The sequence below is a fragment of the Sinohyriopsis cumingii genome, chromosome 9 (genome assembly GCF_028554795.1).
Source record: "Sinohyriopsis cumingii isolate HCF-2022 chromosome 9, ASM2855479v2, whole genome shotgun sequence".
In the NCBI taxonomy this organism is placed as follows: Eukaryota; Metazoa; Mollusca; class Bivalvia; order Unionida; family Unionidae; genus Sinohyriopsis; species Sinohyriopsis cumingii.
Genome location: NC_142969.1, coordinates 88,269,791 through 88,280,159, shown reverse-complemented (window position 1 = coordinate 88,280,159; position 10,369 = coordinate 88,269,791). Strand labels below are relative to the sequence as shown.

The window sequence follows — 10,369 nt, the reverse complement described above, 5'->3', positions numbered from 1 at the left end:
TCTTTTTGTGTCGCCATGGACCATTTGATTATGAAGCTTAGTGTGGGCCTCCTTTAAGCAGATAAATTAAATTTGTTGTGCCTATTAGATGTTAGATCATAACTGTAATAAATAAGGAGATTAAGATGCCTAATGATATAATGACTTATTACACGCACATTTGTTTTCACCTCACTTTTATAAGCATCATAACACACACTTTTAATCCATTGCATTAAATCCTTCAGCTGTTCTTTAACACTTGTATTTTTAAAGTATACCATATCCAATGGAAATAGAGCATTACTAGCATAGAGATAGACTAAGAATTGAATGTACAGTATTTGACTATTATTTTGTAAATTACATAAGATCTGAGCCATAATATTATTGTATTATCATGAAATTCCTTAATTAAATTAAATATTAATATTTCTGATTTCTTTTTTCTCTCTTTCCCATTTTAAGATAGACTAGTATATTTCTGACGGTTTAAAAAGTTAAAACTTGTTCTGGCAGAGGGATTATGTCCTACCCTTCATTTCTTTGTGTGGATTTTATCCTACACCCAATAACATATGGTTTATTAAATATTTGTCTGTGATGCCAGGAATGATAAGGTTTCACACATGTGAGAAAAATGGCAGTACAATTTTACTTGTAAGAAGTGGGAATTTTGTACACTTAATCCCAATAATACACCCTGGCATTGATGTTTCATGGTTCTTTCTTACAAAATAAACAGTGTTGAGTAGCATGTTCCCTGAGTGATAGACAACGAAATACCATAGCCCACATATTAGCAAGATATTTTGCCCACTTCTAGGTTTAACCTCCGAAGTGATACCTTCCAGCGTGATGCTCATGTTTATATATTGGCCTAATCAGCTTCCGGAAAAGGCGTCTCAATATTTTCAAAAATAATCAGGGGTTTGCAATTGCTTATTGAAAGCACATTGCATTTATTGCAAACGTAATGCAGGGATTTGTAGACGTAACAGGGATCTAGCAATGTAGCCAGTCAGAATAATATTCAAAAGCATGGAAGAGGTTTGTTGATCATGCAGTTTGACTGAAAGTGACTGTTGCTTGTTTATTCCGTCAATAACAAAAATACAATCGTATCTACCTGAGATACCCATTTCATAACTAAGCTTGCATAATAGTAGGCATTTCAGTTGAAATGCAAAATTGATGATATCAAATATGATGGATGTCCAGGAAGAATTACAAGTACCTGCAGTTACAATATGAATTTTTTTATTCATAAAAATGCCCACTATATGCACATCATGACTGGCCCCCACCTTTTTTCTATGTTGTTTACATGCATATCTTCAGGCTTTAACCTTTGATTATTACTATATTTAATTGAACTTTCACTTTACAAAGTAATGATCGCATCAGCTATATAAATGTTTATCCACAATTTCAGTTCGTTACATAAAAGATGATATGGTTTGGCTGTTGAACTTTTTTGTCCATCTTTAAAGTCCAGCAAGGAACCAGCCAGTAGGGGGAGGGTGCTTTCAATAGGACATTTTGTCTTCTTTTAACTCAATATAAATTTGTTTTTAAACTAATAGATACATGTATTATGTTCTTGTTTGCTTTTAGCTCTACTGGTCATATACCAGAAGTGATTTTGGATGGTCTGTTGACTGTCTTAAGTAGTCTATTGGTTGTGTGTGTTAACACAAGTATGTTTTTGCTGCTTCTCCTAAACAACTTATAGGATTGACCTGAAACTTTACAATCACATTCATCCCAGGGTTTAAAAAATGGTGCTGCTCTGACATCGAATATGGCGACTACAGTGGCCATCTTAAAAATATTGTTATCACTATTCCTAAATGGATGGTCTTATCACCATTCTGTTTTCACATGACGTCTAGCTGGTCCCTAATGAAAATGGTACCACCAGTATGGCTGTCTCTGACCATCTTTAAATTCTTGTTACACTTACTTCTCCTGAATGAATGGTCATATCAACATTTGGTTTTCACTAAATAATTCTGCTGCTGGCAAATTGGTTCTTGATAAAATGGTGCCAGTCTGACTTTCGGTATGGCCCAAACGACAGCCATTATGGACATCGTGTTATTGCTACTTCTTCTGATTGTATGTCCATATCAACATGGAGTTTTCACTAAGAGACTTTGCATAAAGTCTATTTGGTCCTAACTAAAATGGTGCTGAGCTGATATCCAATATGGCCACTACATTAAACATCTTGAAAGTCTTGTCATTGCTACTTTTGAATGGATGGTCCTATCATCATGGAGCTTTAACTAAAATACCTCTTGGGCTTCGATAACAGTGATACTGATAATAAGTACAGTATAGCCACCACAGTGGCCATTTTTAAAATATTGTTATTTCTAATCATCCATTATGGATGGTTGTCTCAACATGAGGTATCCACCAAAAGACTATTTAGGATATCTAGCTCATCTTAAATAAGAATGGTTCCGATCTGATATCCAAGATGGCCACCAAGGCAGCCATCTTAAAACTTTTGTTATCGCTTGCCTTTGTATGATGTCCAGTTGGTCTTAAATGAAAGCTGTGGTAATCTGATGGACAAAATGTCCATCACAGCAGGGCTTATCATTGGAAAAGTACAGTAAATTTATTTGCTTGATATATTGAACAGTTTAAAGTATTGTGCATTCTCATTAGGCCCAAAATTATCGTAGCCGTCCTACAGCGCAATCATTTTAGCCATATGAAACTTTAGAACCCACTGTTATACTTTATTTTTCCTGACATCCATTAAAAAGTATTCAGATAATTAAACACTCTATCACCAAATACTTAAACCCCATCATTCAAATAACACCTATTCTTTTCTTTTCTTATAGGGGCCCCGAATGGCTGAGTGGTCTCAAGAGCTCTTCGTTATGGATCACAGCCATCTCACCTCTGTCTGCCTAAGTTCGAGTCTCGGATTCGGCCAATGTGGGTATGTGAGAAAGCTTGCCAGTAGCTTCTCGAGGGTCGGTGGTTCTTTCTGGGTATTTACCGGGTTCTTCCTCCACCATTAATACTGACCGCCATGTATAGCCTATCGTGTGCTGAAAAATGGCGTTAAACCCTACAACAACAACAACTTTTCTTATATGTGTGATCATTAATATAATCCAGGATAATTACTGGCTCACTTGGCCACTACATGTATATGTTGTACCTGACTTGACCATGCTTATGGTGCTTGACCTTTGTGTTTGGATTTGCCACATAATTTGCCTGCCATGATGGAGTCCACTGGTATCGTGTGTTATATATTTAAGTGATTTCCATTATCATCTCGTAACGTGTGACACATATTTTCAAATGAAACAAATGATGAATGCTCATTCTGAAAAATGAACACTTCACCTTCAGAACAAGCACCAGATTACCCAGCTAGCCCCATCTAGATCTGTCATTGATGATCACACATTGGTGATTCCAAATCAGATAATGGAAATGACCTTAAGAAAGATCATAATAAAGAAAAGACAGTATTCACTTGTGAATGGGAGATTTAATTTACTTCAGTGAAAATCAGTGGATCACGTGGTAAATTTTCTATATTGCTAAACTTTTGTTTAGATCTGCTTGGTGACAAATGGGTGATAGGTGTGTGTTGGCATCTGTGGCGTTCTATGACGTTCTGCTATGAGTTGGGGTGGGGTGCTCCCAATATTTTATTTCAATTACTATGGAACTCCTGCCCTGGCTCGTTTTTGTAAGAAGTGAAATTAGTGATAGAGAGAAGTAAAGCTCCGAGACCTGAGTCAGCAATGCCGACAATTAAATTATTGACTGCACAAAGATGAAATTAAAAAGAATAACTATTTAATACAATTTAAACGATATTAATTTTCTTCCTCTCGACCATGTAACAACCTATTTCATCACGTGATTATAGTGTGAGATGGCTTTCCCCTGTATTTGGTTTCTACTCATCTGTGTTCTACTCTGCCAATTCCGTTCCTACTTCCGGCGATCTCCGTACTACGACTCCCATTCTACGAAACTTCCTATACTCTTCCCCATCTTGTCTCCTTTTCTCCTCCTCCTTCTCTCTCTTTCTTTAGCGACTAGGCCTGTTCTCTGCCTACTGTCTTGTTCTAACCTGTCCCCCTCTCTGAGACTAGGGACTTAACTACCCGGTAGTTCTGTCCCCAAAAGCTTCCTGCGAAAAACACAAGGACGTTAGCATGTTTCGTTAGCCATCTCGCCTCACATTAAATCTTCGGTCACGCATTCGTGCACATCGAAAAACCCACACGTTCTTATAGAAAACAACGTTGCAATAAAGAGCGGTTTCTACTTATCATACATACATCACCAAATTGTGTCACATCAATATATATATATATATATATATATATATATATATATATATATATATATATATATATATATATATATATATATATTCTTAATCTAATTATTCTGAACAATATCACAACAATCAGACTCATTTCTGTACATTACACTCCCACAAGTGTACACAAATATTCAAATATCAATATTATGTAATTTTACACACTGCAACCACTTCCAAAGTAATACTTCAATTCAACAGTTGCAAAATCTAGAATATCACATGAATAAATACACTCTTTTATTACCAAGTAACCAAGTAGCGAATTACAATATTAATTCTGACTACTTGCTAGCAATCTATATAATCATAGCTCATTTCTCAAGTACGCATGTAAATTAAACAATACACAGGAAATTCTACTTACTAACGATTCTAGCAAGTAAATATATATACTGCACATAATTACAATTACAGTGCCGTAACATTCTGCAACAATTGAACAAATAACTCATTGATCTTTTCGAAGCTTTCTGTCCTTAGAATGTACTAAGGGTTTTCCCGCCCGTTCATGAGTGGCTTCCTCGGAGCATATTGCTGCTTGACCAGTACGATGGCTTACAATCACTAATTCGTTCCATTTCTGGTTCGAACTGATGGCCCCACTCTTCCTAAGTTCCGATTGGATATCAATTCTACCCCAGTTGGTCAACTTAACAGACGAGCCTCAGTCCATCTGTCAACGAAGGGGAGATTTACAACAACAACAAGGGTCCTTTGTTCTAGAACAAAGCTTCCAACGTCTACATGTGAGTGTTGACACCCAGCGAAGCGGGGCTCTTGTATAAACACGAATCGCTACGATAACCGCAGGGTCTACATCTATACATGGCTGCTAACCCATTCCTTTGTTCCTGACTTACGTAATCGCGGTCAGGCAAACGTGACAGCATGATTTACACTACTTAAGGTACTATTAAAACTTGTTATTAGCTTTACTTGTCAAAGAACAGAAGAGGTTATATGATTGTCTATCATGCATCATGTGTTATCCATCCATGTGTCTGTTACTGCTAATTTGTTATCAAATCTCCTGAACTGCATTGAGGATGGCGGTGAACCTTGTCTTATACACGCATTCATCTCATGGTCTAGTTGCTCATAAATAAAGACGCTGCTGCTCAGACATCCAGTATGAAAACAGAGTTCTCACCAGAAGTCTTTGGGCGGGAAAACCTTTAGGAATCTTACAAATGGTCGAGGTGAGCAGAAGTGTTTTCTGTGCGTGCTGAGGCAAAGCAGGTAAATCAGGTACTGTGGTAAGAGAATCAGCATTGTTTATTCATATATTCTCGGCTTATTTGGATTATTTGAATTATTGTTTGATTGTGTATAGTAAATTGTGCGTATCCCGGCTGGGGTACGTAACAATTATAACAGGTTTTGCATTTATTCACCACTGTGCTGTTTGTTTCTTCATTTCCGGTAAGAACAGGAGAAATATTTGGATGGAAACGGATTAATATTTACATATTACATACAATTAGTAGAGCGTGACCGCCTTATATTGCCATAGTAGAGGTATATTAGATATTTCATCATTGAAAATAATAGTGTGGTATCTGCGTTTGTATTGCAGTTTACATTTTTGTACGAACACTGTTCAAATGATTAAAATGAGTACAGTTGGAACTGAAACAATGGCAGCAGGAACAATTCCTAAAAGTTCAAAGCTCAACCAGTATTTTGAAACACATGTTGAGAATAGACAGCTAATAGTGAGGCATCCGGTGGGTTGTCAAACAATCGACTTTGGGGATAAAGCACAGGCCCCCAAACAAGCAGAAATCCTAATGGCACTACACACCCTTGGTATAGATATAGGGCAAATAGACGGAGTACAAAGCGGCGGGAGGAATAAATATGTGGTTTTCCCTAAACACCAGACTCCTTTACTTGACATGCCCACTATAGAAATAAAGGGACTGACTGCGACAATACAAACGACGGAGCCCTTCATACGGAACATAGAGCCAAAGATTGCGGAAGTTCATATAGTGGGCTTACCGCTAGATGTAGACATGGTAAAAGTAGCAAGGAAAATCGAAAATAAGTTCCGAGAGAGGCTACATCAAAAATGACTATCATATTGGGTTTTGCACCCATTAAATCAGGTAACGGGATTATATATTTGAAAAAGAAGGATGCAAAAAAATCCCACTCTTTTTGTATGTCTTAGGGTTAAATTAAGGAGCTGGTACAGAGGGTCGGAGTTCGACTGAAAATGTCACAGATGCCATCAAACGGACAGGAACCGAGATACTGCCCAATGCCCAACCCAGAAACACAACCAGGAAACTCTACAATTCCAACATATGCAAGCAAAGTAACTATGAAAACACATGGACAAATAAGAGAAGAAACAGAGCAAATTCTTAGACTTATACAAGATGTAAGGAAGGCGACGAATTAATAGGAGGGAGACGAGCCGATACACACATTGCCAAATATTGACATCACAGCAATAGGGGCGACTAACAGAAAACTCCAGACTGAGCCCTAACAAAACGAGTACGAATGGAAAGGAACACAGTATTCGACTACAGGATCGATTCGAATGCCTCTCTGATGCGGAAATACAGGAGGAAAATGATAAGGATGAAACAGAGGAAGGATTGATAAGAATAAAGTCACTCGCATCAACACCTTTACCAATAATGATGAAGAGTAAGAGAAAAGCGGTGACTGGCCCAGAATCCTCACAAGAAAATGAAAAAGAAGAAGAGAAAGAAGGGAAAAACAGTAGCGAAATAGATGCAAGTAAAGGACAAAACGGGACGGTAATGAAAAGTGCAGTAACTAAAAAAACAGGGAAGAAGAGATTGAAGAGGAGGAAACGGAAAGAGAAATGGATAACAGAGATGAAATGGAAGAAAAAGAAGAAATAGAAGGAAAAAAAGGGGGGAGCGAAAGCGACTCACAAGACAAACAGGAAGCAGTAACAAAATATGACACTACGGAAATGACGACCGACGAAACAAATACGATGACCAATGATGCGGGGGAAGAAACCTACACTTACCCAATCAGCATAGATAAGGGGAGGATTGACTCCAGTGCCCCGTTTTAGTAAAACACATTTAAAATAAAATTATGAAGATAATCTAGAAAAATTATACAACAACCAACAATGCGGCAACCTGGAGGGAAAAATAAATGGAAGAAATGAACTTTCACGTTTTATCTATTAACGTAAATGGAATTAATAAGGAAAAAATAGCAAAATTTAGAAAAGATTTAAATTATGACATCTTATTTTTGGAAGAAACTCATAACGGTTTTAAGGACGGTGTAAGGATCTTTTGTGAGAGCCATCTAAATGGGATTGTAATAAAAAATGATTTTGAAGGAGATGATATAAGACGAGGTGTAGCCACATTAGTTAAAATAAAGCGGGTATGAAGTGGGAGAGAGTAGAAGAGGACACAGACTTAAAAGGGAGACTATTACATATAAAAACTGGGAAAACACATTTTATAAATCTATTCATACCAGCAAACAAATATCGTAAACAAGAGTTTTTGGGAAATCTAACGAAATATTTAGAGAAATACACGATGGAAGAGGTCGTACTGGGAGGAGATTATAATTGGGTAGGGGAAATATAGATAGATAAGGGGAGTTAACATCACATGATGTAAGGTTCAAATTAGAAATGGAAAAGTTTATCACTAAACATAAATTTAAGGATGTATATCGTATCCTGAATATGCCAAGGAAGGAATATACCTATGAGTATAAAATAAATAAAGGATGTAGGATCGAAAAATTTTTACGTACCAACTTTGAGGGGATAAAGTATAAAGAAGCAGGTATTTTAGATTTTAAAGTATCCGATCACAAATTAATATATATTAAAATGAATGTTGAAATAAAAATTCTGGGCTAAAGTAAACTGGAAATTCAACAACAAACTACTAAAAGAGCCAACGTTTATTAGAGAAATAAAAAATGATTTTAAAAATTTTGCGGAAAACGTTAATAGAGATATTATTGAAGAATGGGACAAACTCAAAAACAAATTTAAAAAAATAGCTATAAAACACGCGCAGATAAGAAGTATAAATCTAAAACAAGAGCAGGAAGCGATTGAAAGGCAACTCAAGAAAACTAATACAATAGAAACGGAAAAAAGTAAAAGACAGATTAAATAAAATTATAGAAAAATGATTAGTGGAAAAGAATTAAGGGCAGTAGAATTCACACAAAAGGGCAGAAAGATTATATAAACGTGAATATATTAGGGAGAGGGGGAGAAAAAATTATGGATGGTCTAAAAGTTAATGGAGATAAGAAAACAAACGATAAGCTTGAAATCTTAAAACACTTTGAAGAATACTACACTAATCTATACAGATAGCAGGGAATTGCTGACGACAAAATTGAAGAGTATCTAAGAGATATCCAGTGCGAGATGATATCATCAGAACATAAGGACATATGTTATGATTTCATCTCGCAAGAAGAAACAGTGAAAAGTATTCAAAGTCTTACTAAAGGAAAATCCCCAGGGGGAGATGGACTCACCACAGATTTCTACATAACATTCTTTGGTGGGTTGTCGCCCATTTTGGAATGGTTGTATAATAATATTTTACTTAGAGATGATGTAATGACAGAAAGCATGAGGGAAGGTTTACTAGCTTTACTATACAAAGGGAAAGGAGATAGAGAAGAACTAAAAAATTGGAGGCCCATCTCCCTCCTTCATACTGATTATAAAATATTAAGCACAATTTTTGCGGATAGGATAAAAACGGAATGGGGAAAATTATAAATATCAACCAAACATGTGGCCCAAAAGGCAGAGATATACAACACAATATATTAAGTATTAAAACCATTATTGAACATATGTGACAGTGGACAAAAAGGTGCTTTGGTACTTTTAGACCAGGAAAAAGCTTTTGATAGATTGGAACACAACTACATACAAAACGTAATAGAACAATTTGGTTTTGGAAACAACTTTCAAAAATGGACCAAAATCCTGTACAACAAAATAACCTCAAGGGTGCAGGTAAATGAAGCAAAAACAGGTAAATTTGAAATTTAAAGATTAGAGAGGCAAGGTTGCCCACTATTTATGCTATTATATAATAGCAATTGAAATCTTAAGCATAAAAATTAAACTAAACAAAGACGTTGAAGGCACCAAAATACCAAACATAAAAGAAAAAGTTAATGATTGTGCAAACTTTTTTAAGGATCCATATTCCTTTACACACCTGATCAAATAATTCGAAAAATTTTAAAAGCATCGGGATCTCACATTAACCACAACAAAACCGAAATACTTAAAATAGGGAACTGGAGAGGAAACCATCCAGGTTTACCCCACGCCTGATCAAGAAAAAGGTCAAAGCAATGGGAATTTATTTTGGAGAAGAGGAAGAGAAGGAAAACTGTAGACAGATAAAAGAAGAAAAAATGTGAACATCTGGGCACTAACGCCACTTTGCCTTATGGAAAGAGTGCAACCAGCAAAAATATACATGTATGCACACATAAATTATATCATACAATCTATAGATATTAGTAATACAGTATTAAATACAATAGATAAACGTATAATAGACCACGTCTGGGATTTTAAATTACACTATATTAATAAAGAAACATCATATAAGGCTAAGGATTGGGGGGGGGGGGTGTACTCCCCAGCCCCGTATTACTTGAATCCTCAAATATTTTAAATAGATTGAAAAAATTTAGAGCAGAATCACAATCTCCATGGGATGGTATCTATATATACCGCTATGGATTCACATTAAGAAATAGGAGGGACATATATAAAAATAATAAGTTAACCAAACAATTAGAAATACAAAGAAATCAAAGGAATATAAAATAATTACTATTAAAATATAGAGACAAAAAAGAGTTCTGGAATAGGGAAGAAAAACTGACTCATAATTGGATAAGAGAGGATACGACAAAGGACCTTAAAAGCATAGTAGAAAAAGAAAATGTACACATAAACTGGAGAAGAGCATGGGGGCACTGGAATAA

The 10,369-nt window shown here is 35.9% G+C and overlaps 1 long non-coding RNA gene across 1 annotated transcript in view; it reads right to left on the bottom strand.

Moving 5' to 3' along the window:
* Positions 1 to 3,805: 3,805 nt before the first annotated feature.
* Positions 3,806 to 10,369, bottom strand: part of LOC149792186 (uncharacterized) — a 49,581-nt gene continuing 43,017 nt past the window's right edge. The window contains exon 3 of the long non-coding RNA XR_016423506.1: positions 3,806 to 4,162. This is a non-coding gene — a long non-coding RNA (uncharacterized LOC149792186). The remainder of the gene's footprint in view (positions 4,163 to 10,369) is intronic.